The 27,782-nt window shown below is 46.9% G+C and overlaps 1 protein-coding gene and 1 non-coding gene across 2 annotated transcripts in view; one reads left to right on the forward strand and one right to left on the reverse strand.

The window, feature by feature from the left end:
* WWTR1 (WW domain containing transcription regulator 1) overlaps nucleotides 1-27,782 on the forward strand; it is a 172,579-nt gene that overhangs the window by 70,729 nt on the left and 74,068 nt on the right. The window lies entirely within an intron of this gene.
* On the reverse strand, nucleotides 24,402-24,508 carry LOC136380197 (U6 spliceosomal RNA). Its single transcript, XR_010746873.1, has one exon. It is a non-coding gene; the product is annotated as a U6 spliceosomal RNA (small nuclear RNA).

Here is a 27,782-nt window from a genome sequence, read left to right on the forward strand (position 1 = left end):
GACATTTTAAGTGTCCAAAATTTCAAACGTGCAAGTAGAGAAACAGTGTAATGACCCACCGTATACAACCTTACCGAGATTTAAAAGTTTCCATATTTGTTTACAACATTTTTTAATGGAACTGTTCTTAAGCAAATAATAGATACGATATTTTAACCCTAAGTACTCCACTAAGCGTCTCTAAAAAATAAGAACTTTTTTGTAAAGATTTTATTTATCGATTTTAGAGAGAGAGGAGAGAGAGAGAAGGAGGAAGGAGCAGGAAGCATCAGTTCAACTCCTAGTAGTGGCTTCTCACACGCGCCTTGACTGGGCAAGCTCAGGGTTTGGAACCGGCAACCTCAGCATTCCAGGTCGACGTTTTACCCACTGTGCCACCACAGGTCAAGCAGGACATTTTTGTACATAACATTACATTTTCAGACCTAAAAAAATTAACAATGATTTTGTTTTTTCTTTTCTTTTTCTTTTTTTACAGAGACAGAGAGAGAGTCAGAGAGAGGGATAGATAGGAACAGACAGACAGGAATGGAGAGAGATGAGAAGCATCAATCATCAGTTTTTCGTTGCAACACTTTAGTTGTTCATTGATTGCTTTCTCATATGTGCCTTGACCATGGGACTACAGCAGACTGAGTAATCCCTTGCTCAAACCAGAGACCTTGGGTCCAAGCTGGTGAGCTTTGCTCAAACCAGATGAGCCCGCACTCAAGCTGGTGACCTCGGGGTCTCGAACCTGGGTCTTCCGCATCCCAGTCCGATGCTCTAACCACTGCGCCACCGCCTGGTCAGGCTAGATCCTACAGTTCTTAATATTAGGCCTCATTTCTCTGTCAGTGTTATCTCTTTCATTTTTTACTAAACCATGTGAAAGCAAGTCACAAGCAACAAAAGATTCTACCCTAAAAACTTCAGCGTGCATTCTCCTAAGAATAAAGATATTCTTTTTACACAATAACAATAAATACCATGATGGTGCCCAAGAAAATTAGCCTTAGTTAAATAATGTGGCTTACTTAATACAGTGGTTCTCAAACTACTTGAAGTCAGGGTGCATTTAAAATCCTACAAATAACTATAGGCACAGTATATACAAATATCTGAGAAATATGTTATAATAATTAAGTATAATATTAAAGTAAAAAATATAAAGTCCAAGCACTTTTATGGTAATTAAACAAAATAAATACTACAAAATTAAATTTATTTTGACATTAAAAAACGTTTTTATGTTACATTTTTTGAGTTATACTTTTTAGAATTTGTAAAAAAGGGGTTAAAAAATTTAAAAGGACAGAAAAGTTATCTTTTTATATATATAGATACATTCTTTTTTTTTTTTTTTTTTTTTTTTTGTATTTTTCTGAAGCTGGAAACGGGGAGAGACAGTCAGACAGACTCCTGCATGCGCCCGACCGGGATCCACCCGGCACGCCCACCAGGGGCAACGCTCTGCCCACCAGGGGGCGATGCTCTGCCCCTCCGGGGCATCGCTCTGCCGCGACCAGAGCCACTCTAGCGCCTGGGGCAGAGGCCAAGGAGCCATCCCCAGCGCCCGGGCCATCTTTTGCTCCAATGGAGCCTTGGCTGCGGGAGGGGAAGAGAGAGACAGAGAGGAAGAGGGGGGGGGGGTGGAGAAGCAAATGGGCGCTTCTCCCATGTGCCCTGGCCGGGAATCGAACCCGGGTCCCCCGCACACCAGGCCGAAGCTCTACCGCTGAGCCAACCGACCAGGGCCTATAGATACATTCTTAGTAAGATTTAGTAAATTCGGCAGGTGCCAGCATGAATGTGTTTTTTCATTCTTGTGTTTATGAGAAACATGAGCCTGATGTGTCCTAGAGATTTCTTCAATGTTTGGGCATATATTTGAAAGGCAAACTCTTATTTCCTCATCAACACATTGAAGAATCCCTCTCTTTTTACTCTTAATTGTGCTGAGGGTAGAAAATCCTAATTCACATAAATAGGATGTTGAAATTATAGTAAAATGTTCAAAGCTCTTTTAGATATTGCCACATACTCTTCTTTTATAGAAATCCAAAAGGCTTCAAGAGACAATTCCTTATGTTTAATCATCAATCCACGATCAGTGGATATAGCTGCCAGTTCTTCTTCTGTTAATGTCAAACCAAAATCACTTGAAGCTCCCATGAATGGGTTTCTAATCCAATTGTATTGTTCAGTGTTAAGTGATGGAAAATGCTCTAAATTAAATTCTGCCTATCAGCCTTCAAGTCCTATTTTATTTACACTTAACTTTGGCTCACTTCCAGATCAGATTCTTCAATATCATGCTTCTTTTTGAGAACTCTATCCATTTTATTTGGGCGTATCTCTCTAAAAATAATATAGTGATGTGTTAATAATAAATATAATAATGATGTGTTAACAAAAAGCAGTATTTCCGTAATGAAATAGTATAATAGAGTAACTATATTTATTTTTATATCTGGGCACATGCCACGAACCAGCACAGCTTGTAATTCCAGGTCCCTAGTGGGAACGGTGCGGAATTAAGAAAACATGGGGTCGGGAGGGCCCTGTAATTGCTGCTGGCAAGAACAAAGCTCTCCCCAAAACCACATCCTGCTTTATTTTATAGGGCAAAGTGAGGCCATTAGCAAATCAATGGTTTCTGATCATGTTTCCAAGGCAACTCAAAAATTTTACCAAGTGCAGAAAACCCCCATCATACACAACATCTTAACTTTACACTAAACAAAGGGTAGAAGAAACTTACCTCCAGTCTTTCCCGGAAACATGGGGGGTAGTGTAAACAATCCAGCACCACAGCTTAATAGCCTTTTGCAACCTAATGAGGCAAGTGAGGTGGGGGGTTGGGCAGACTGTCAGTTTATAGCCGATTCCCCCCAGTTCTGTCCCCCCCCCAAATCTAAACTCCAAAACTCTGTTGGTTTTTTGGCCCCCAGCAGGCACATATTTTTCTGGAATACCATAGGGTGCACCTGGAAATCTTCTAGGGTGCATTAGTGTGCCCTGGCGCACACTTTGAGAACCACTGGTTTAATATGTAGCCCTTACTGAAATATTCCCAGTTCCCAAGTGTCTCTTGCAGGCCTGAGAGAAAGAAAGAGAGAGAGAGAGAGAGAGAGAGAGAGTGTGTGTGTGTGTTCCCACACCGGGATCCAATCTGGGTTTACATGTGGAATTCAGTTATGTCTCTCTTTTGATTCAAAAGTGTCTCTCCCTAATCAATTTATTTTTTACAACATTAAGTTTTCTTTTTTCTTTTAAGACTTTAGACCAGTGCTGGTCAACCTGGTCCCTACCGCCCACTAGTGGGCATTCCAGCTTTCATGGTGGGCGGTAGCGGAGCAACCAAAGTATAAATAAAAAGATAGATTTAACTATAGTAAGTTGTTTTATAAAGATTTATTCTGCCAAACTTAGCGAAAATCCGACATAAAGTACTTGGTAAGTAATTATTATATGCTTTAACTTGCTGTAACTCTGCTTTATAAATTTTATAAAATAAAGTTACTTCCCTACTTTATAAATCACCATGACTGTGGAACCAGTGGGCGGCTAGAAAATTTTAGTACTAACAGAGATACAAAAGTGTGGGCGGTTGGTATAAAAAGGTTGACTACCCCTGCTTTAGACCAATATCCCACATGGGTTCCATATGATTAAATTAGGTTAAAAATTTTGACCCAAAAAAACTTTAATGTGAATCATAGTGTGACTTTCTTACTGCATCACCTCAAGATACAAGCAATACTTTCTTAACATCGTCTAATACCCAGTACATCCTCAAATGTTCCCAATTGTCCCAGATGTGTTTGTAAGTTTGGTTTGTTCAAACCAAATATTATGCATCCTTTTAAGAAAAACTAAGTAGACAAATAAGCTACAGCTTTAATCCTATTCTTTGTAAACACTTGAGGTTAATTCTTATGTTTCTGGTGATGGCAACAATATCCCATTTTCTTTTACAGAAATGACTTTTTAAAATTAATTTATCTTAATTACTTTTTAAAATGACCTATAATTTTTGTAGAAAAAGCCCACAAGTTTTTAATAGACTGCTTGATGAATTTCCACAGATTGAACACACCTGCTTATGTAAGCAGCTGTCAGGAACAGGACACTCCCAGCTCCAAGAAGCGTCCTCCTGCCCGGCTGTTCTAGACCTCCATGCCCCCCCCCCAGGGGGCCACTGTCCTTACGTCCAGTGCCATGGCTTTGTTGGCCTACTCGATATGACTTCCATTTCCCTAGAAAAGGGAACACAAATTGGGAAAAACCGTAAAAGAGATGTATATTTTGCTTACAAATTATGAAAACCCACCTTTGAGCAAAGACATTTTAAAGGATAGACTGGATATATTTTCACAGAAAATACCACAACGTTGTTCATAATGGTTTCATTCAGGGGTTCCCCCTGCTTCCCCAGAAATGGGATTGCATCCAAAAAGCTAAAGGTTAAGTTATCAATAGAACTCAAAGGGCATTTTGTTTCCATTTGTATAAGTCTTTTAATGTTTTTTAGGTCCACGCCTAGTCTCACAATGGAGGCAGTCAATGGCGGGGGACCTTAGCAAGGCATTCTTAGGAGTTCTCTTCCGTGACGAGCAGTGTCACCGGGAATTCAGGAAAAGAGCAACTCTTGTCACTGAGGGAAATGATTTTAATTAGTAACTTTCAAAGGATAATAAACAGTCAGATAGTTCGGAAATCTGGCTCTGGGACCAGTAATTACGATGAGCGTGCAGTTGAAGAAAGAAAACGAGGTGGGGGGACGTACAGTCGATTAAATGCAAGTAGTGACATCGTGAGGGCTTCTCGGCAATTCCGTGGTAGTTAACAGCTTGGAGAAGCCGGCGTCCTGCCTTCTGAAGAGAAAGCCGACGGCTAGGACAACCCGTGTGCTTGCCCTGTGGTTGGTTTTCAAGGCCTAAGAACAAGTAAATTTAAATCAACAAACTGACCAGTATTTCAATGGGAACTATGCTCTTCTCACTGACCACCAATGAAAGAGGTGCCCCTTCCGGAAGTGTGGTGGGGGCCGGATAAATGGCTTCAGGGGGCCGCATGTGGCCTGCGGGCCATAGCTTGGGGACACCTGTTCTAGACTTTCAGTTAGTGATTTTCAACTGGGGGGTGGGAGGCTCAGGAATTTTTAAAATGTGCAATACCTGACTCCTTAGGGGCACCAACCTCTTTTCCCTTAGATTGTCAAATAAAAAAAACGACAACAGCTAACGCAACACCAGCCATCTGGTGTGAATGTCCTGTCTTGAGCCATAAATACATAGGTCATATAATAGAGTTGTATCTTATTGGTTACATCACATAGTAAAAATGCATCTGATTGGTTAATTCTTGGTACCAGAACTCCTTATATACAAGTAATAGGCATCTGATTTTTTTCTTTTTTTAATTTATTTTATTTTTTACAGAGACAGAGAGTGAGTCAGAGAGAGGGATAGACAGGGACAGACAGACAGGAACAGAGAGAGATGAGAAGCATCAATCATTAGTTTTTCATTGCGCGTTGCAACACCTTAGTTGTTCATTGATTGCTTTCTCACATGTGCCTTGACTGCAGGCCTTCAGCAGACCGAGTAACCCCTTGCTGGAGCCAGTGACCTTGGGTCCAAGCTGGTGAGCTTTGCTCAAACCAGATGAGCCCGCGCTCAAGCTGGTGACCTCGGGGTCTCGAACCTGGGTCCTCGGCATCCCAGTCCGACACTCTATCCACTGCGCCACCGCCTGGTCAGGCTAGGCATCTGATTTTTTAAAGAGTCACTTTGGGGCAAAAAGGGTAGGTAATTACCATTATTATTATTTTGTAAATAAGTCAAAATTATAGCGCTTTTTTTTTTTGTCACATTGGCAAAAAATGTATTTTTTGGTGTGCTGCAGAACTATAGCCATGAAGTGAAAAAAGGTTGAAAATCGCTGCTCTAGGTCATTTTCTTTTTTATTGATTGATGGGTTGGTTGATTTTATAGGAAGGGAGAGTGAAAAGTATCAACTCATAGTTGTTTCACTTTAGCTGTTCATTGATTGCTTCTCATATGTGCCTTGACCGGGCAAGCCTGGGGTTTCAAACCAGTGACCTCACCCTTCCAGGCCGATGCTTTACCCAACTGTGCCACCACAGGCCAGCCAGGCTCTAGTTTATTTTCTACTGGGCTGACTGGGGGGAGCCCTGGAGGCCTGCTGATTTGTGGTGTCCAGTGAAGCCTTCTTAGATCGCCGGTATGTCCGGAGTAAATTAGGTCGTGTGGATCCTGCATTTTGCATCTGGGTGACCTTCTCGGCGGCACCTGGGTGTGACTTTGCTCTGTGTGCCCGGAGATGTTTGGCGGGGGGATAGGCACCTGCCTACACTGATGTGGGTTCCCATGTGGCATGCCCTAGTGACATCAGTTTTGAAGTGACTTGCTAAGTTAAAGACAGTGAGGTAGAACAGCTGGGTTGATGGCCCCGGGGTGAGGTTCCCACCAGTTGTTCTAGGAGCTGGAGAGGAGCCACCCGGAGTCCTGAGGCGGCAGCTGTGACCCCCAGCCAGGGGGAGCTGGGTAAGGAAGGCATGCTAAGAATAGACACCCACAGGCTCTGGATTTTAAAGGGAGGGTGGAGGGTAAAAGCTTCCGGATGCCAGTAGCTCAGTTCACTTTTTTAAAAACACAAGCTTAATTTTAACATAATTTTGTATATAGACACACAGATACATACAAAAGCTTAAAATTAAATTTGTATTTAACACATGGAAATGTGCCAACCTATAAATGCCCCCTCCCTCCTTCGATCTCTGACCTACATTAACTCTGCTCCGGATCAACACTGTCCTTGAGAAGCTTTGGAATCAGCTTCATAGCAGCCTGTTCACGGGACTCCCCGCGGGAACTGCCTGGATTTTCCGTTCTGATCAGTTGGGTGTAAGAATACTGTTACAATGTTTGAGGCCTGCTGAGTGTTCAGACAGTGCTGTTGAACTGAATCTGAGACCACGGACGTATGCCGGAGTTCACACCACAAACGGTATATCCTAATTCCTAAAATGTGTCTTACAGCGTAGCAATAAACAGGGGAAAAATAAAAAGATTACACTTAAAATAAGAGAAAGGTACGGTTAAGCTAATGAAACCCAAAACCTTTTATAATAATGTGTGTATAGTCTAGATTGTAAGAGAGGAAATAACATAACATTCAGTGTCTCCTAAACTTGTTTGATAACAAAACACTTTGGAGGACGTGTGTGTGTGTGTGTGTGGGGGGGGGGGGGTTGGGTGATTATCTTCTAGGACTAATATTCAGTAGAACGTGCTCAAGGTCACCTTGCCCACGGTATCTCCTCACAGACAGCATGACTGAGCCCAAAAGCTTTGGTGAAAGTGGAGAAGTAGATTTTAGGGTGAAATGCGAGAGGAGGCCCACCCACACGGGTATGTGATCAGCAGGCTCAGAAGTCTCCCTCTAATTGCCACAGGGTGACTTAGTATTGGTCACCAACCCTCTAGGCCCCCTCCCCCAGCGCCCACTTCCATTGTCACCTTTCTGTCGAAGTACTTGTCAGTAGTATGAAAATTGTCCAGGCTTATACGGATACTTAGCCTCCTTTAGTCGGACCATGTTTGCAAAAATGTGAAGTGCAGGGAGCATTTTGGAGCCAGCTAAGAAAATGCCGATAGTGATTTTAGGTAGTCACGTATAAAGTCTAGTCTCTCACGTCTTCCTCTTGATTTCCCACCTTTTTCTCGCGGTAGGCAACATGTGGTAACCAACGTTTGAACATTTTCCTGTACTTTTTTGTGTTAACATGGTATTTATTTGTCTGAGTATGCACACGTGACCCTTTTCTCAGAAAGTCCTTTAAACCGAATGCAGATCCTAACCCCGAGTTCCAATGTAACAGTTTCTGTTTCAGAGCGGTCGGATAAAACTTCCCTCCTGTAAGTGTGAAAAGTGTGGAATGATATACTGAAAAGGTGAAACGGTAGTGGCTTGACTTGTGGTGGGGCAGTGGATAGAGCATCAACCCTGGACGCTGAGGTCCCAGGTTTGAGACCCCGAGGTGGTCGGCTTGAGCGTGGGATCATCAACATGATCCCAGAGTCTCTGGCTTGACACCCAAGGTTGCTGGCTTGGACAAGGGGGTCGCTGGCTCTGCTGGCACCACACACCCGCTCCCCAAGCATGTACGAATAGCAACCAATGCACAACTAAAAGTGATGCAACTACGAGTTGATGCTTCTTATCTCTCTCTCTCAAAAAAAAAAAAAAAAAAAAGATAAAAAGGTAGTAGTTTAGGAAAATCAGAACCGTCTCCTATGCTCTTTGCCCCTTTGAAATACAATTAAGTAGGAAAGATACTGAATTTCCCTTAAGCGATGACTGCCAGTAATCAAGGCTAGTAACCTAACGTTACAGAATGAATGCATTTGTCTTATGGAGACATTGACCCTGTTTGGATATTTTTCCTTGTAACCAATATTAATAAAAACTAAAGACACGTCTGGCTGAAGCTGTTGTTGTCAGCGAGACTGGCCTTTGAAGGAACAGGCTCTCCAGTGGATGGGGCCTTCTAGATCCTGCCCCCACCCCGGCTTGGCTTGCCAGCCACCTCACCGCTGGTGACGCTCGCCGCAGGGGCGGTCGGTGGCTGCCCTGTCGCCATGTCCATCTTCAGAGTCCGTTCACTTCCTCCTCTTAAGTCAGAGCAGGGCGCTGGCTTCTGCTCGTATCTGATTCATGTTCTGTGTGTCTCCCTCTCTCTTCTCCCCGACGTCGACTGCAAGATCGCGGGGGGCTCTCTTGTCTCACTGCCGCGAGACCAGTCCCTTTTCTTGACGGGGTGGGCCTGACTAAAACCAGGCGGTTCAAGGGCCAGCTTCGCAGGCAGGTTTGCACACTGCGTGACTCGGGGGCTTCGGGAGGGACGGGGGTGAGGGGTGGGGGGCGGGGGGTGTCAGGGAAGCAGGAGGGGGAAGGGCCTGTGGCTGGAGCCTGAAGGAGATGTTCCAGGACAGAGTGTGGCTCTGCAGCACCTGCTGTCCATACTCTCCTTCCTAACGCCTCTGAGCCCACAGGGCAGTGTCACATAATAGGAAAAGCCCCACCCACGACCCTCAGAGCAGGACTAGAATGTAGCACCTCAAGGAATTTAAGTCACTTCACTTCTCCCAGCTTAGTTCTTCGGTCTTAAAAATAGAGGTTAGCCCTGGCCGGTTGGTTCAGTGGTAGAGCATCAGTCCGGTGTGTGGAAGTCCTGGGTTTGATTCCCGGCCAGGCTCCTATCTGCTTCTCCACCCCTCCCCCTCTCCTTCCTCTCTTTCTCCCCCCTCCCCCCACAGCCAAGGCTCCATTGGAGCAAAGTTGGCCCGGGCGCTGAGGATGGCTCCATGGCCTCTGCCTTAGGCACTAGAATGGCTCTGGTTGCAGCAGAGCAACGCCCTAGTTGGGCAGAGCATCGCCCCCTGGTGGGCATGCCAGGTGGGTCCAGTCGGGTACATGCGGGAGTCTGTCTCTCTGCCTCCCTGCTTCTCACTTTAGAAAAATACCAAAAAAAAAAAAAAAGAAAAAAAGAAAAAAGGAGGTTAATAAATCTGTTGTGTGAGGATGAAGTCAAGGTAATTCTTGAAGCTATAAAACGCTATATAAATGTCAGCTGTTACTCCCAGACATTATTACCATCGTTAATGTGACTATTATGATGTGTGCATAAATGAATCATTATCAGGACTGTCATTATTAAATGAGTATTAGTACCAGTTCATTTATTCATTCATTCATTTTTCCGTCCAGCAAACACTGGTTGAATGTCTACTGTATGCCCACAGGGCTGTGCTTTCAGGGCCCATGGTGAGGGTGGCACCTGGCAGAGGCTCCGTCAGCCTGTTTGCTGAATGAACTGATGTTTTCACTTGTTAGAGGGTGTTGTAGTATTTTGTAACTTCCATGTCCTTCCAGGGCCAAGTACAGAACAATGTTCCTGCCTGAGTGCTTTGAGTATTTTATAGACAAAGATATATAAGACCATCACGTTCATTCAACGCAGACGCTGAGAAGCAAGATGATTTGCTTAAGGAAAACCATTGAATATATTTAAAGTCGTTTTCAATTTCAACATCCTTTAACTTTTATAGATTTTAGAGAGAGAGAGAGAGAGAAAGCAGGAGAGAGAGAGAGAGAAACATCAACTTGTTTTTCAGTTATTCATGCATTCATTGGTTGATTCTTTTATGTGCCCTGACCGGGGATCGAACCCACACCCTTGGTGTACTGGGACAAAAAGCTCCAACCAACTGAGCTACCTGGCCAGAGCTCAACCTCTAGAAAAAGAGTCTCATGGAGAGGAAGAATCTGAGAGCATTCTGTTAAGAACAGCCGGTTTCCTCTGACGATTCTTAGACCAATATCCTGCTTCAGTCCTGGCCGAGTCCCTCCCTCAGTCAAGGGGAACTGCGTAAAAGGTTCCCAGGGCCGGATGTGCCTCAGGGCGGGACGAGAAGGAGCCCCCGTGGTTGGTCATTAGACTAAATTTAAACCAGTATTGGGAGTGAAAAGTATAATTAACTCGAGGGGCTCAATGGGGAAAAACACAGCTGCAAGGGTAGGTTAAAGGAGAACGTTGGCGGGTGGGATGGGGCTTATCTGGTGAGAAGAAAACAAACACAATCGGGGGCCAGACCTTCTCTTTTATGAGAACAATCAAAGACAGTGCCATCCTCGTCTTTCTAGATACAGCGAATGCCTGTCCCTCCTGGATTAGGACAGATGACAGCAGCCCGGCCCCGCAGCTGGGCGGCTCCAGAGCCGACAGGTGCTGGCTCTCAGGCGCCCCAGTCCGCCCTGTGAAGTGTACAGTGCCGGGGAGGACAGACCCCCGCCTGATCCGCCCCCCGGGGGTGGGGGCTGCTCCCCAGGGTGGACCTTGTTCACAGCCCCCCCCCCCCTCGCTCCAACAGCTGCCACCAGCAGCTGTCAAATCCAGCTTAATTATAGAATTCCCCTCACCCCCTCCACCCCTTCCTGCTGCCGCCCCCTTCCGGTGGCTTTGTGCCCCTCCCTGGCTCCAAGCACCTTGCAGCTAAGCGCTCCCAGGAGCATTATTACCAGGGCGCCATTGGGCTCCCAGTTCTGACACTGGTATGGTTCTCTACCCCACACCCGAGCTGCGGGATTATTCTCAGAGGCTGCAATTAGCAGTCGGACATTCCCATGTGGAATGCAACATTATTCTTTAAGCAGGAAGTGAGTTCATTTGGGGGCGGGGGAAGGATAGCTTTCTCATTCTTTTTTTTTTTTTTTTTCTGATTGAAAAGAGAATGCTTATTGTTTACAATAAAGTACAAAGAAATGTAAAGAGATGAATAAAATCCACCTTCTTCTCATGTAGATGAATGTACATTCACCAAAATGGGATATGTTCACTTAGCGATATATTGTGAACATTTTTCTATTTTAACAAATATACAGTGTGGCCCTGGCCTGCTGGCTCAGTGGCTAGAGCGTGGGCCTGGTGTGAGAAAGTCATGGCTTCGATCCCCGGTCAGGGCACATAAGAGAAGTGACTATCTGCTTCTCTCCCCCTCCCTCTCCCTCACCCCTCTCTCTTCCCTCCTCACAAGCAGTGGCTTGGTTAGTCTGAGCATCGGCCCCAGATGGGGGTTGCTGGGTGGATCCCGGTTGGGGCGCATGCAGGAGTCTGTCTCTCTATCTCCCCTCCTCTCACTTAAAACAAAACAAAACACAACAAAAATATAGGTCTATGTTATTTAAAATGTTTAGTCTTTTGTTGTCTGACTAAACGGTATTTAGCACACTTAAGTTAAAAACAGAACGGCAATGGACATGCTTGTGTAAATGTTTTGCGTACTTGTTGTAGGTTTGGAATTATGCTTGTGGTTAACAGGGATGTGAAAGAGGATTGTTTATTTAAACGTAACATAAAAAAATCTGGTGGATAAAGCGTCAACCTGGAACGCTGAGGTTGCTGGTTCAAAACCCTGGGCTTACCTGGTCAAGGCACATATGGGAGTTGATGCTTCCTGCTCCTCCCCCCCTTCTCTTTCTCTCTCTCTCTCTCTCTCTCTCTCTCTCTCTCTCCTCTCTATAATGATTAAATAAAATCTTTAAAAAAACAACAACCTGAAATAAGGCAGTCAAGGGCTGGTTTGATGGCTTCACGTGCACTTACCCTTTTTCAAGTTTTGTTGTTCACCTGCCGGATGCAGGGGTGGGCCGGAGCGCGTCATCCGGAAGTGCAGAGGTTGCTGGTTCTCTTACTGGTCGGGGTACACGCAGGAGCGGGTCGATGTCCCCCCACACCTGTTACTCTCTCCTTCCCTTCCTTTCTCAGTAAAATCAGTAAGTCCTTAAAATTCTGTTGTTCTTACCGAGTGGCTTCCATTCCTCATGACCCAAGAGGGCTGCTGTAGCTGTAGCCATCATGTCCGCGTTCCAGGCTGGAGGAAAAAAAGAGGGGTGCGAAGAAGAAAAGTCTCCCCAGAATCCCACATAGCCCGTCTCCTTGCCCTGTCCGTTGTGAGAAGTCAGTCTGGCCGCCACGTGGGACATCTCGAAGGAGAGCCGTGTCTGGAAGCAGCCTGCCCTCTCCGTCATCTCTGACTGCGCACCCGGCGTGACTCCCACGGACGTCATCTCTGACTGCGCACCCGGCGTGACTCCCACGGAGGTCATCTCTGACTGCGCACCCGGCGTGACTCCCACGGACGTCATCTCTGACTGCGCACCCGGCGTGACTCCCACGGACGTCATCCCTGACTGCGCACCCGGCGTGACTCCCACGGACGTCATCCCTGACTGCGCTGCGCACCCGGCGTGACTCCCACGGACGTCATCCCTGACTGCGCACCCGGCGTGACTCCCACGGACGTCATCCCTGACTGCGCACCCGGCGTGACTCCCACGGACGTCATCTCTGACTGCGCACCCGGCGTGACTCCCACGGACGTCATCTCTGACTGCGCACCCGGCGTGACTCCCACGGACGTCATCTCTGACTGCGCACCCGGAGTGACTTCCATGGACGTCATCTCTGACTGCGCACCCGGTGGAAGTCATCTCTGACTGCGCACCCGGCGTGACTCCCATGGACGTCATCTCTGACTGCGCACCCGGCGTGACTTCCATGGACGTCATCTCTGACTGCGCACCCGGCGTGACTCCCATGGACGTCATCCCTGACTGCGCACCCGGCGTGACTCCCATGGACGTCATCTCTGACTGCGCACCCGGCGTGACTCCCATGGACGTCATCCCTGACTGCGCACCCGGCGTGACTCCCATGGACGTCATCCCTGACTGCGCACCGGGCGTGACTCCCACGGACGTCATCCCTGACTGCGCACCCGGCGTGACTCCCACGGACGTCATCTCTGACTGCGCACCCGGCGTGACTCCCACGGAGGTCATCTCTGACTGCGCACCCGGCGTGACTCCCACGGACGTCATCTCTGACTGCGCACCCGGAGTGACTTCCATGGACGTCATCTCTGACTGCGCACCCGGTGGAAGTCATCTCTGACTGCGCACCCGGCGTGACTCCCATGGACGTCATCTCTGACTGCGCACCCGGCGTGACTTCCATGGACGTCATCTCTGACTGCGCACCCGGCGTGACTCCCATGGACGTCATCCCTGACTGCGCACCCGGCGTGACTCCCATGGACGTCATCTCTGACTGCGCACCCGGCGTGACTCCCATGGACGTCATCCCTGACTGCGCACCCGGCGTGACTCCCATGGACGTCATCTCTAACTGCGCACCCGGCGTGACTCCCATGGACGTCATCTCTGACTGCGCACCCGGCGTGACTCCCATGGACGTCATCTCTAACTGCGCACCCGGCGTGACTCCCATGGACATCATCCCTGACTGCGCACCCGGCGTGACTTCCATGGACGTCATCTCTGACTGCGCACCCGGTGGACGTCATCTCTGCGCACCCGGCGTGACTCCCATGGACGTCATCTCTGACTGCGCACCCGGCGTGACTCCCATGGACGTCATCTCTGACTGCGCACCCGGCGTGACTCCTATGGACGTCATCTCTGACTGCGCACCCGGCGTGACTCCCATGGACGTCATCCCTGACTGCGCACCCGGCGTGACTCCCGTGGACGTCATCGCTGACTGTGCACCCGGCGTGATTTCCGTGGACGTGGAGCTGCTGCTGGACCAAAGCTTTATCTTTTTCTTTTGAAATCATTTTTTTTCGATTGCAGTTGACACGTAATACTACTGGCTTCAGTGTCCAATCAGTGATTAGACATTATGTAACTTACTCAGTGATCGTCCTGACGAGTCTTGTACCCCTCTGACACCGTGCCTAATTGTTAGAATACTATTGACCATATTATTCCGTGTTGTGCTTGACATCCCGTGACAATCCTGTAACTACCACTTTGCACTTCTTAATCTCTCCGCCTTTTCCACCCGTTCGCCCAGTCCTCAGACCGTCTCGTAACTGTCCGCGTTCTCTGCACCTGGGAGTCTGTTTCTGTTCTGCTTGTTCGTCTGCTTTTTAGATTCAGTGGTTGATAAATACATATCTATTGCTAGGTTTTTTTCTTTTTTCTTTTTTAAGAGTGAGTCAGAGAGAGGGATAGACAGGGACAGACAGACAGGAAAGGAGAGAGATGAGAAGCATCAATCATCAGTTTTTTGTTGCGACACCTTAGTTGTTCATTGATTGCTTTCTCATATGTGCCTTGACCGCGGGCCTTCAGCAGACCGAGTAAACCCCATGCTCGAGCCAGTGACCTTGGGTCCAAGCTGGTGAGCTTTGCTCAAACCAGATGAGCCCGCGCTCAAGATGGCGACCTCGGGGTCTTGAACCTGGGTCCTCGGCATCCTAGTCCGACGCCCTATCTACTGCGCCATCGCCTGGTCAGGCTCTATTGCTGTTTTGTTGTTCGTATTTTTTATCTTTATTTCTTCTTGAAGAAGAAGACCCTCTGATATTTCGCATAATACTAGTTTGGTGGTAAAGAACTCCTTTAGTTTCTTCTTGTCTGGGAAGCTCTTTATCTGTCCTTTGATTCTAAATGACAGCTTTGCTGGGTAATCTTGGTTGTAGGTCTTTGCTTTTCACCACTTTGAGTATTTCTTGCCACTCCCTTCTGGCCTGCAAAGTTTCTGTTGAGAAATCAGCTGACAGTCTTATGGGAGCTTCCTTGTAGGTAACTAACTGCTTTTCTCTTGCTGCTTTTGAGATTCTGTCTTTGTCTTTAAACGTTTGGCATTTTATTCATGATGTGTCTTGATGTGGGCTTCTTTGGGTTCTGTTTTTTTCTTCCCTGACTGTGCATGCACATGAAAGAGAGGGAGAGAGACAGGAAGGGAGAGAGATGAGAAGCATCAGCTCATAGTTTCAGCACTTTAGTTGTTCACTGATTGTTTTTCATACGTGCCTTGACCAGGAGGCTCAAACCAGTGACCTTGGGCTCAAGCCAATGACATTTGGAATAAGCCAGCAACTGTGGGACCATGTTGATGAGCCTGTGCTCAAGCTGGTGACGTTGGGGTTTTGAACCTGGGACTCAGCATCCCATGTTGATACTCTGTCCACTGCACCACCACTGATCAGGCTCTTGCTGTGCTGATCGGATGTTTATTGCTTCCTTGTATCCCAAACCACCGATTTGATTCTCAGCCTGGTGAACTCTGCTGTTGATTGCCTGTACATTATTCTTCTTTTCAGTTAGTGTATCCTTCATTTCTGACTGGTTCTTTTCTATGGTTTCTGTGTCCCTTTTTATGCTTACTATATCTTTGTTGAAGTGCTAAGTTCCTTGAGCATCCTTCTAACCATTATTTTGAACTCTGTATCTAGTAGCTTGCTTGCCTCCATTTTTGTTTAGTTCTGTTTCTGGAGATTTCTCCCGTTCTTTCATTTGGGACGTGTTTCTTTGTCTCTGCGTTCTGGCTGCTTCCCTGTGTTTGTTTCTGTGTATTAGGTAGAGCTACTGCATCTCCTGGACTAGGTAGAATGTCCTTGTGTAGGCGGTGACCTGTAGGGTCCAGGGGCACAGCCTCCCCAAGCACCCAAACCAGATGCTCTGTGCGTGCCCCTGTGTGGGCTGTGGCCTGTCGTGGTTGAGCCTTGATTGCTGTTGGCATCACTGGGAAGATCTGTCCGCCAGGCCAATCAACTTTGTGGACTGGCCGCGGCTAGAGCAGAGGAGCCACCGTGCAAGAGTCGACCCAGTCTTGATGTGACTTCCTTTTTAATTCACTAGTTGTGGGACTTCTATTCCACTGGATTTCAGGTGGTTCTAAATGATGGCTGTTCTGTAGTTAGGTTGTAATTTTGATGTGATTGTGGGAGGAGGTGAATACCGCAGGGACCTATGCTGCCATCTTGACCGGAAGTGGGATCCAAGCTTTTTCAAAGCATTTTGTTACATGCTGGCCAGCTATTCTCCTGAAAGATGGTACCAAGTTCAGGCTTGTTATATGCAAGAGTGACCCTTAGGATGGCTGAGGCTTCTTTTGTGTGCATTTTAAAGCTATTTTCTTGAAGCAATGTTATGTTTAAAGCACACATTCTGCAGAGGGCGGCGATTTTTGATATATCAACAATTTTTTCTCCAAAATCTGTGTTTATACAAGTAAACCATTCATGTCAGACATTGGCAGGCCATTTGCCTGAAAACTTAAATGACGTTGATACGTATTTCCTTCACTTCTGAGAACACTTACTTAGATGCTGAGTTAATACATGAACCAAACTAACTTGGGTCTTTTCTAGTTTGAAAACTCTTCCTGCCGGATACATAAAAGGCACGGTGAAAAAATTTGCTTTGCCCAGCTCGGTGTTGAGACGTGTTTGATTCCTGTCACAGCATGGAGGTGGCCATCAACAGCTCAGAAAATACACCTGCCTATTATCCTCTCCCCTGGGGTGGGAGCTGTTTCTCTCAGTCAAATGATTTTAAAGGTCACTATTATTGCCAAATTTTTCTAGTTTCTATGTAGACATTTAACGAATTCGGTGCCTCTTTCTTGATTATTCAGATCGATGATCTTAGCCTCATCTTTCTGTATCTTAATGTATATGTTGTAGAGTAAGATTCGCTTCTCTTCAGAGTTAGAAAAGTGACCCGCCAGAGTATTATTATATTATTAGTACCACTTAGGAATCACAGTAAAAAACAGATGATTCTCCTGGTGCTACCTTTCTGCCTGAACCGACTTTGCAAAAAAAAACATGCCATTTTGTGAATCAGTAGATAGAAGTACCTTGTATTTTCTTGTAAGTGTCCTATATGTTGAAAATCACATCAAAGTTCAAAGTTACGTCGTACACAGAACTGGCTGCTTATTTTATACGACAGTTAATACCGGCTACTTTGGTGAAGAACAGTTGGGTTTGGATGGGAACATTGCCACAAAAATGGAAACAGATACATATTTCTAGTCTTTGTAAAATAAAAGAGGTTAAAGCAGCAGTGTTTATATATATATAGTTTTATTCACATCTGCCGGTGGGTACGAAGCCGCTCTGTCTGGAGTTTGCATGGCCGTGCTCTGTGTAAGAGGGGGAACTGTTGGGCTAGGTTTTGTTTTCCCGTTTGTCAAGTCACAGAAGCCTCCAGTCATGCATTTTTGCCACCCGATCTGTATTTCCTACATTTAGGGGGAATGGCGGAGGGTTAACTGTTGTTACTTTGTAAATGATTAAAAAAAGTTAGCGAGCCTAACACTTCTTGAGCACGGCTGTTAGAAAGAAAGGCGCAGGGGAAGCTCTGACGTAACTCTTTCTCGAGTGTTCGGTTTAGCCGCCTGCTTTACATGAGGGACAGTCTCTTTCTATTTTACATGTCAGGCTGCAAGCCTGGTGCTGGCACGGGGCCCCTCACCACCAAGGGACCTCGGAGGGCACTAAAGGCACCCCAGCGTCGGCCTCTTTGTGCACTGGGTGTGAGTTACTATAAGAATGCAGAAGAAGGGAGGCTTAGCTAGCTCTCCTGTGTTTTGAGAATGTTCTTGTCTCTAGATCAGTTGTTACTTAACCACTCTGTGTGGAATTTAGTATATTGACTTTTTACAGCGAATTGGTATCCACCATTATTCCCCTCCCCCATTGAGGGGGCTTCACTGTACCACGGGGTTATTTGCTGATTTTTTTTTTTTTTGGCATTTAAATTTCTCAAATCCTGTTAACACACAGTGGTAATAGATTTTTTTTATAAGAGAAAGGAGGGGAATAAATATTTATAGTGTCGTGTATGTCTGACACTTTGATTATTTGATGAGATATTCAAAACAAAAATTTCACCTCGTTGGCTAATAGCAGAGGTCAAGTTTAAATCCACTGCAGCTCTCTGCTTCGTTTGGGTGACGCTTTCAACCAGAGACGCGGAGGAATCCGTGGGAAGGTGTGGTGCGGCCTGGGTGTGAAACGCACGCACCACAAGCGGTGCTGCCCATCAGTTAACCTCCAGGCCCCCCCCCCCCACCGCGTGGAACCCTCCCTCGATCCTTTTTAATGCCCCTGTTTTTGTCTTCTATCCTCCACATCATTTCCGGTGACGGGGGACCCTGGTGCTGTCAAAAGCCCCCCCCCAGCCTTTCTCCAGACGGGGCGTGGGGCTCTGCCAGTGTTTTCTCTAGGAACATTGTGTCCTGTCCTCAAACATGCACAGAAAGGGACCCTGACAACCATCCTGATGACCAGAGCCCAGGGTGGCTCTTCTTCTTTCAGAATTAAAATGAAATTGGCTAAAGGAATTGAATCTCTTCACAGGAATAGAGGAGAAGCCAGACTAACCCAAAAGAATCTTTGGTTCTGAGGAGCCTTTGCCATGTTTTTTTCAGGGGGGTGGGGTAGTGTGGGAGCCAGTGCCATGTAATTCGTTTGGCCTCGTGAGGAGGGGAAGCATGGCAGGCGGCTGCAGCGTTGGCTTTGGGGCGTTTTAGATCCGGAGGGTCTTAGGAGCCGGCAAGCAGTGTGTCCATGTCCCATTTCAGAACAACTGGGAAAACAACGCATTGAAACATGCGTTGGGTACAGAGAGCCTGGAAAAACAAATTTCAAAGTATTTTAACATTTAGAGTCGCTCAGTGGCTTAGAAAATAAACTCCTTTTAAGAAACCGATCCTGAAATTAAAGCTGTTTCCCAGATGTCAGATGCACACAGCTGATACGGGTTGTGTATCTAAGGTGCAGCTACCGAGATGGAAGGTCAGGCTCCGGACCACTTAGAATAACAATACAGATAGGGTCTGGGCTCTGGGAGCCTCCACACTCCCCATTATTTCTTTGTCACTACTTCCCCACTTGGCAGCCTGCAGGGCCCACGCTAGAGCGTCTTCTGTTACCTCCGTTCCTGGGCAGAAGGCACCGCAGGCACTCAGGGACATGTGCCTATTTATGTGGCACGAATTCAAGGTGACCCAGCTAGTGCATGCCAGCATAAGTGCTTGGGGACAGCATCACTTCATCCACAGCTTGGCTGCTGCAGCAATACCGAGCCCTGATCCTGGAAGGAACTGGCAGAGATGGGTTTATTGAAACACAAAATAATAGCCCTATCCAGTTGGCTCAGTGGTAGAGCATCAGCCCAATGTGTGGAAGCCCCGGGTTCGATTCCCAGTCAGGGCACACAGGAGAAGTGAGCCTCTGCTTCTCCACCCCTCACCATGTCCCCTTCTCTTTCTCTCTTCCCCTCCTGCAGCCATGGCTCGAATGGGTTGAGCAAGTTGGCCCCAAGTACTGAGGATGGCTCCATGACCTCTGCCTCAGGCACTGAAATAGCTTGGTTGCTGAGCAGCAGAGCAGGAACCCCAGATGGGCAGAACATCACCCTGCCCTGTACAGGGCTTTGCATGATGGATCCTAGTCAGGGTACATGTGGGAGTCTGTCTCTGCCTCCCTGCCTCCCCACCTCTCACTTAAAAAAAAAAAAAAGAAAGAAAGAAAGAAAAGAAAAACAATATAGTATACAGAAAACCTAATAGACATTCTGGGCCACTGAAATGATTTTCAGTGGTCATGCTCACTGCATTCGCATTAACCAGGTCTGATCTTGGAATGCATGCCCGCTTGTCCCCTGAATAAACGGACGAATGTATGCTACTTCATATAGATAATTCTAGAGTTTGCCGTTCCTGCAGAGCCTCAGTCTCTTCCCCACTGCCCCACTTTCCATCCCGTGTTTCTGTTTGTGAAAAAGGAGACAGTGGGAAGGTATGTACGAAGGACATAATGTGTCCTTGAGCTCTTGAACTAATAAAGCAGTGAAATAAACTGTTAGGTTGTTGCTCGTTTTCAACACAAGAAACTCCATGTGACTTGTAAATTTTTTCATAGCAATTTTGATCCTGACATGAGAAGAGGGGGGAAAAAAAGGCAGCTAAGTGTTGATAATAACATCCAAAGACAGCCAAAGTTCTTGACTAGTCACTTTGGCCTGAGGCAAACAAAAACCTTCACTCTCTCTTCTCGCTTTTCTGGGAATAGGGAAAATGAGGTTAAGCAAGATTTTGGCTCAGTTTGCCTAGGCCAGGTCAGGTGACGTTCGGGACCTCATGGGCAGGGTGGGGGTGGGGGTTTCTCTAGCACAGTGGCTCATCCTCTGTAGCAAGATCCATGAGTGAGTCAGCCACACCCCGGGTTGTGTTGATGAGTCACTCACTGGCTTCCCAAAGTGGCTTTCTCCAGAAGTGTGGCACATTCATGGTGTCCCCTTCTTTCCCACCCGAGGGACAAAATGCTGGTAAATAAACCCATGCAGGAACTGCGGATGTTACGGTCTTTCTTAAGCGGCTCACGTTGCCCTAAGGGGCGGACACCAGGTCTTGCCTGACTCAGCTTCTGCCCAGCCCGAGCGGGTTTCAGCAGTGACTCGGCAGAAAATCCCCGGTGCTCCGTGGAAAGGATTCCAGCAGACCGATCGGCACAGCTGCCTTGGCGGAAGTGCCGGTTGACCTTCCCACGCCGCCACGGCAGCTACTACTGCTGCTAATTTAAACAAATGGAGGCTTCTTGGCGTGGCTGTGATGGAAGTCGAGGATTAGAGCCTGGTAGTTAAAAATACAATCCCTGCCATTCATTCTACATTCCAGAGAACGCTGACATTTTTTGAATTGGCAAGTGACGGGTAGGGACCGGAAGCATGCCCCAAAATAAGGCTTCTGGTTTTTGTATCATCTTTTATTAGAAGATCCTAAAAAAAAAAAAAAAAATCCCCTCCTTCTCTGAGTTACTATTTCTGTGTTATGGACTACAGCTCGTTGGAGGAGCTGCTGTCTATGTGAACACCTGGCCGGAGCCTCCGGCTCTAGGGATTCCTTGTGGTTTCGGAGAAGGACGGGCCTTCTCATGCAACAGACTTCCGCCGTGCGAATAGCCACCTGGGTTGTACGCATCTGAAAGTCGGTTTTTATAGCGTTGGGGGCTTAATCGGGGAGTGGTAGGAATGTTTTCCTAATGGATGTGTCACTCTCGTGCGACCTGACCAGGACCTTTGTGTCTTTTATTCTGATGCTTGAACTAGCGAGAGACGGTGATGTTTAGGATTTGGGCAGAACAGAAAAAGAATCAAAACCCATGATAACGCCATGACAGCTGCTTTGGGGCAAAGAATCGTCCTTTCTCGGGTGACGATAGGAAAGATGAGCCTTGGGGAGACAGAGAGGGATGTCTTTAGGAACGAAGCGGGACTCCAGGCGTCCTTCGGCCGGGGGAGGGGCCGGCACGCTGTTTCCGATCAAGCTGTTTCCGATCACGCTGTTTCCGATGGGCAGGGGGTTCCGGCTCCCAAGCCCACCTCCCACCGATTTCCATCTGAGCTGTCGAGGGGAAGCAGACACGGAGCAACTGACCTGATGGCTGCGGATCTGGGGGTGGGGCCGCTCGTTTACAAGTGGCCCTGAGCGACCGCGGCCAGGGGGCGCCTCGGTGACCAGCTCTCACTGTTGTGCTGGTTTTAGGCGACTGTCCCGGAAAGAAGGTGCACCTAGGCCTGGGAGAATGGGGACCGGCGCCTGCCAGCCGTCTCTGTCCTCGTGGTTACCACTCACCTCTGGGGTGAGCCAGGAGCTAAGCACCTCTGGCGGAGAAACAAGACAAAACAAAAGGCGCTGCTCAAAACCAACGCAAGATATGAGTAAGATAGGACGCCATGCCTTTCCTAGGTCTTTAAAAAAATTTTTTTTTAAATTAATTTTGAGAGAGGGAGAGAGAGGTCGATTTGTTGTCTCACTTATTTATGCGTTCCCTGGCTAATTCCTGCTGTGCCTGGATGGGGCATCAGACCCCCAACCTTGCATGTAGGGACGATGCTACCTGGCCAGCCGAGCTTACCCGATGAAGGTTCTTGACTAGTCCCGGAGTTGAAATGAGAACACGCTGCTAGCGTGTTTAATTCATTTTGAAACATAGGCAGGATTTACCCCTGAAATAGAACAAAAAAGTAAACTTTGGGGAAAATTTCAAGACAGTCATGTGAGTCCTGGGCAGGCCTTTTCGCATTCGGGTCCAGGGTTAAGCGTTGGTATAGCGTTTGTCGTCTGCTGACTGGGGGGTCAAGTGTACTTGTCCGGCCCTTCCTGAGAAATGACCAGCCTCGTGCAAGTCTATTTTAATGTTTATTTTTTAACACCGATGCGTTTTATTGGATTGTTTCATAACAGGCAAGCTGCAAAGCTATTTTATTTAGATTTTATTTATTGATTTTTAGAGATGATAGAGGCAGAAAGAGGGGAAGCATCAACTCATAGTTGCGTCCTGTATGTACCTTGACCAGGCAAGCCCAGGGTTTCTAACCTGCGACCTCAGTGTTCCAGGTCGATGCTTTATCCACTGCGCCACCACAGGTCAGGCTGCAAAGCCATTTCATTTAGCAGGTTTTAAACAAATAATCTTCAGTGTATGTACATTGGTTATAACATTAAGAGGGTGGTGAATTGGCCTAGTAAGTCAAAAAGGTGTTTTTTTAAAAAAAATTTTTTTTTAGATCATAATACCATATGATTTTAGTTACGTGTAGAATTAAAAAAAAACAAAATAAACAAAACAAAAAGAAACTCATGGATACAAAAAACAAATTGATGGTCGTGAGATTGAGGGTGATGGGTGGAGAAGGGGACGAAGTAGTCACAGGGATGTGAAGGACAGCACAGGGAATAGTCAGTAATATTGTAATAGTTAGGGACAGTGCCAGGTGGGCGTTAGACTTACTGGCGGGATCACGTTTGTAAGTTATGTACAGTAAATATTGAATCACTGCATTGTACACTTGAAACTAATATAAGGTTGTATATGTCAACTGTAACTGAAAATAAAGAAAAAGATTTGTGCATTTGGCTGAATGTAAATTTTTTTCATTTTTCATTGAATTTTATTGAGGTGACTTTGATTAATAAAATAAATGTGTCAGGTGGACCATTCTCTAATCCATCGTCTGCATATTGTGCTGTGTGATCACCACCCACGTCTCCTTCCATCACCATTGATTCCCTTCACCCTCTTCTACCTCCCACACCCCTTTCTTTCTTTTCCTTTTATTTTTTTTTAGAAAGACAGGAAGGGGGGGGAGAGTGAGAGAGCAGAGAGAAGATGAGAAGCATCAATTGATGGTTGCATCACTTTAGCTGTTCATTGATGACTTCTCACACATGCCTTGACCAAGGGGCTCAAGTCAAGCCAGTGACCCCTTGCTCAAGCCGGCGACCTTGGGTTTTGATGGCCTTTGGGCTCAAGTCAGTGAGTGTTCTTGGGATCATGGCGATGACCCAACACTCAAGCTGTGAACCTGCGCTCTAGCCGGGAACCTTGGGGTTTCGAACCAGGCACCTCAGCATTCCAGGTCACCGCTCTATCCACTGCACCACCACTGCTCAAGCCTCCTTTTCTTCTTGAAATCAACACACTGTTGTCTGTGTTGGAGGTTTTGTTGTTGTTTTGCAATTTACAAGCTATGAATTGTTTATTTCTAGAATTTTTTTTATTTAGAAATTAAATTTGATGGGGTGATGTTGGTTCACAAGAACACACAGGTTTCAGGTGTAGACCTCCAAAGCACGTGACCAGTTCATTGTGTTGTGTGCCCGTCATGTGACCTATTCATTGTGTTGTGTGCCCGTCATGTGACCTATTCATTGTGTTGTGTGCCCATCACGTGACCTGTTCATTGTGTTGTGTGCCCGTCACCTAAAGTCAAGCTACTTTCCGTCACCGGACATTTGTCCCTGTTTACTCCCTTCCCCCACCCTCTCCCTCTCGTAACCACTTCACTTTTGTCTCTGTCTGTGAGTCTCAGCTTTATTTCCCAAATATGAGTTAAATCACATAGTTTAGTTTTTTCTTTTTTTTTTTGCTTATACGTCTTTTTTCTTCTTTTTTTTTAATTAGTTTTACTAGGGTGACATCAATAAATCAGGTTACATATGTAAAAATATGGAATGCTTCACGAATTTGTGTGTCATCCTTGCGCAGGGGCCATGCTAATCTTCTCTGTATTATTCCAATTTTAGTATATGTGCTGCCGAAGCGAGCGCTAGTTTAGTTTTTTCTGATTGACTTATTTATTTTGCTTAGCGTAATATTCTCAAATCCATCCGTGTTGCCGCAAATGGCAGTGTTTCATCCTTACTTAGAGCTGACCCCTGTTTTGTTATATGTACGTACCCCATCTTCTTCATCCAACCCTCTATCAAGGGACACTTGGGTTGTTTCCCTGTCTTGGCCACTGTGAGCAATGCTGCAATGAACACGGAGGTGCGCGTCTTTGCGAACAAATGTTTTCGAGTATTTTGAGTAAATACCCAGTAGAGGGATTGCTGGGTCATATGGTAGTTCTGTTCTTAAATTTTTGAGGAACCACCATACTTTCTCCCATAATGGTTGTACTACTTTACATTGCCACCAGCAGTGAATGAGGGTTCTTTTTTCTCAACCTCTCCAACACTTGTTATTACCTGTCTTGTTGATAACAGATTATTAATCTAACAGGTGTGAGGTGATATCTCAATGTAGTTTTTATTTGCATTTCTCTATTAGCTACTGAAGATGAGCATTTTATATATTTGTTTGTTGTTTGTATGTCTTCATGAGAGAAGTGTCTGTCTGTTCAGGCCCTCTTCCCATTTTTTAATTGGATTGTTTATTTTCTGTTGAGCTTTATGAGCTCTTTATATGTAGTATTTTGGATATGAACTCCTGTCAGAGCTGTGGTTTGTGAGTATCATCTTCCATTTGGCTGGCTACCTTTTTTTTGGTTGGCAGTTTCTTCTGCTGTGCGGAAGCTCTTTAGTTTGATGTGGTCCCATTCATTTATTGTTGCCCTTACTTCCCTTGCTATGCAGCCAAATTCATAAAATCTTCTCTCTACAGCCAAGGTCCATAAATTTAGTACCTGTGTTTTCCTCTGTGTAATTTATTGTTTCAGATCTTATACTTACGTCTTTGATCTATTGTGAATTTTTGTACATGGGGGCAAACTGTAGTTAAGTTTCATTCTTTGGCATGTGGCTTTCCAATTTTCCCAACACCTTCTATTGAAGAGGCTTTCTAACACGTGGGCTTATTTCTGGGCTCTGAATTCTGTTTTATTGGTCTGAGTGTTTGTTTTTCTGCCAATACCATGCTGTTTTGATTGTCGTGACTGTAGTATAATTTGAAGTCGGGTTGTGTGATAGATACCTCCAGGTGTGTTCTTTTTTTCCTCAGAATTGCTTTGGCTATTCGGTGTCTCAAAAAGGTTTTTACTATCTGATTTTTTTAAAAAAGAAGACAATTCATTTATTCCCCAAATTGGATTTGTGAATATTATGGGTATTTGAGACGCCTATTCCATTTCTGTCATCAAAAAGGGCTTATGTTCCATTAGAAGAGAAAAACCAGCACCCCCCACCCCAAATAAATAAAAAAGAAAGAGTGAAGAGAAAGGTTCTGAAAAGAAACTGGGCTGGTTGGAGGGTGAAGCCCAGCGGCACCGGGTGCGAATGGCGTTTTGAACCAGCCAGCCCTGGTTGTGCGGCCTGACTTTTCCTCTCGTCGGCGCGGTTCCGCTCGCTGGGTTGTGGTGGAGAAAGGAGGCAGGTTGGGGGTGGCTTGTAGGTCTGGTCCTGACAGCTGTGATGATGGCGGGGAGCCCAGAGGAACGCCTGACCCTGGTGTGAGACTTGGACACTGAAAAGGGGCGGTGGAGAGGAGGGGGAATACGAAAGCTTCTATTTGGTGAGGAGCTCTCTGCCCGTGGAAGTAAGCAAGCGCCGTCTTGTGTTGCTAAGAACTCTATAAATTCCTTCGGAGTGAAACACTTGTAATCACTCCTGTTTTTATATGTTTGTAGGCTTCCAGCAATACAAAACGTATTACAGAAGCCTGCTCTGTTTCAGAGAGTCTTTGCTCTGTGGCTTCCTTCCATAAAGTCGGTCTGAGAGGCCATCCGCCGGAGGGTCAGTTCCTCGGAGAACACCGGGCCGCTTCCTGGGCTGCGGGAAGCGGGTCGAGTCCGTTTTTACAGAGAAGACTTTATCTTCGCCTTTGACGGACAGTCTCTGCTGCTCGTCAGGGTTTTGTATTCACAAACGCTGTTCCTTTTGATACGTATTACCTGACCCGAGCTGGTTGGGTCACCTCGAACCGCGGGCGGCCAGCCTTGGGCCGCTGGAGCCGCCTTCTGCCCAAGGGAAGCCCGCCCCCTGGTCCAGAAATCTGGAGTCCCCCAGAATACACCCGTTTCTCCTTTGCAACAAGGAACCGGTGTGCTTCTTACCTATCTGTTTATTTTACCTTGTTTTCGTGGATGTCGGTGCTGAGACGAGGGCGGGTTCAGTGGCGTCCTCAGTTAGGTCACGCGAGGTCGGAGCTAGCATCGTCACTCGGGTATGTGTGACTCCCAGACTAATATTCCCGAGCCCACAGGTCCCACAGGAGGCTGTCTGCCCGGCAGGTGCCTGTGTGAGCAGTGGGGACCGGGGGTCCCAGGGGTCCCAGAGGTGACTGGGACCTCTTGGGATGAGAGTCTGGAGGCGGGGCAGAGGCTGGGTTGCCCTCTCGGCCGGGGAAGGGGCGCAGGGCGACCGGGGAAGGGGCGCAGGGCGGGAGGAAACTGAAGACCGGAGCAGGGAAACCTGGGTGCCTCTGTGGTCACCCGGGTGAGCGGTCACACAGGAAGGAGGCTGCAGAGGAGGAACCAGAGCTCCCTTAGTACTCCCCCTCCCCAGGCCGGTGGGAGGGGCTGGGCCCAGGGGACCAGGGGACAGTGCCCCCTGGGAGGCGGGGATGCTGCCCCTGCTCCGCTGACCCAATGACATCTTAACGCCAAACGCAGAATTTGCTTAATAAATAGATGGACCTTTTTAAGTTTGTGTGTTCATTGAACACCATCTTAATTTAAGAAATGAAGAATGATTTCAGGCAACACAGTTCTTCCCAAACAACCGTTTCCAGACAGACAGACACCTTTGCAGAGAGGTGCCCACCTTGTCGCCCCCAGGAACTGGAGGTCCGGGCAGCCTACCGGAGGGGAGGCTGTGTCGCTCTTCCTGCGACTGTGACTGTGACAGTGACAGAAGGCAGCCCGGGAAGTGCTGGCTGGGGGACCCCACCCCCACTTACCCTCCTGACAAGCGCCTTTGTTCGCCGCAGGCTGCAGGCCTCTAGTCTGTCGTCCTGGAAGACTCTTTTTCTGTTGGTGTGGCTGTGTTTCCCCCCTTCCTTGCCTGTGTCACACTTTCTTTCCTTTAGGAACTGCTACTCCTTTTGTTTTGTTTTTGATAAACAACACGGAGCCCGGTAATTGATTCCATTTCCCTCTGCGGCCAG

The sequence above is a fragment of the Saccopteryx leptura genome, chromosome 8 (genome assembly GCF_036850995.1).
Source record: "Saccopteryx leptura isolate mSacLep1 chromosome 8, mSacLep1_pri_phased_curated, whole genome shotgun sequence".
Taxonomy (NCBI): Eukaryota; Metazoa; Chordata; class Mammalia; order Chiroptera; family Emballonuridae; genus Saccopteryx; species Saccopteryx leptura.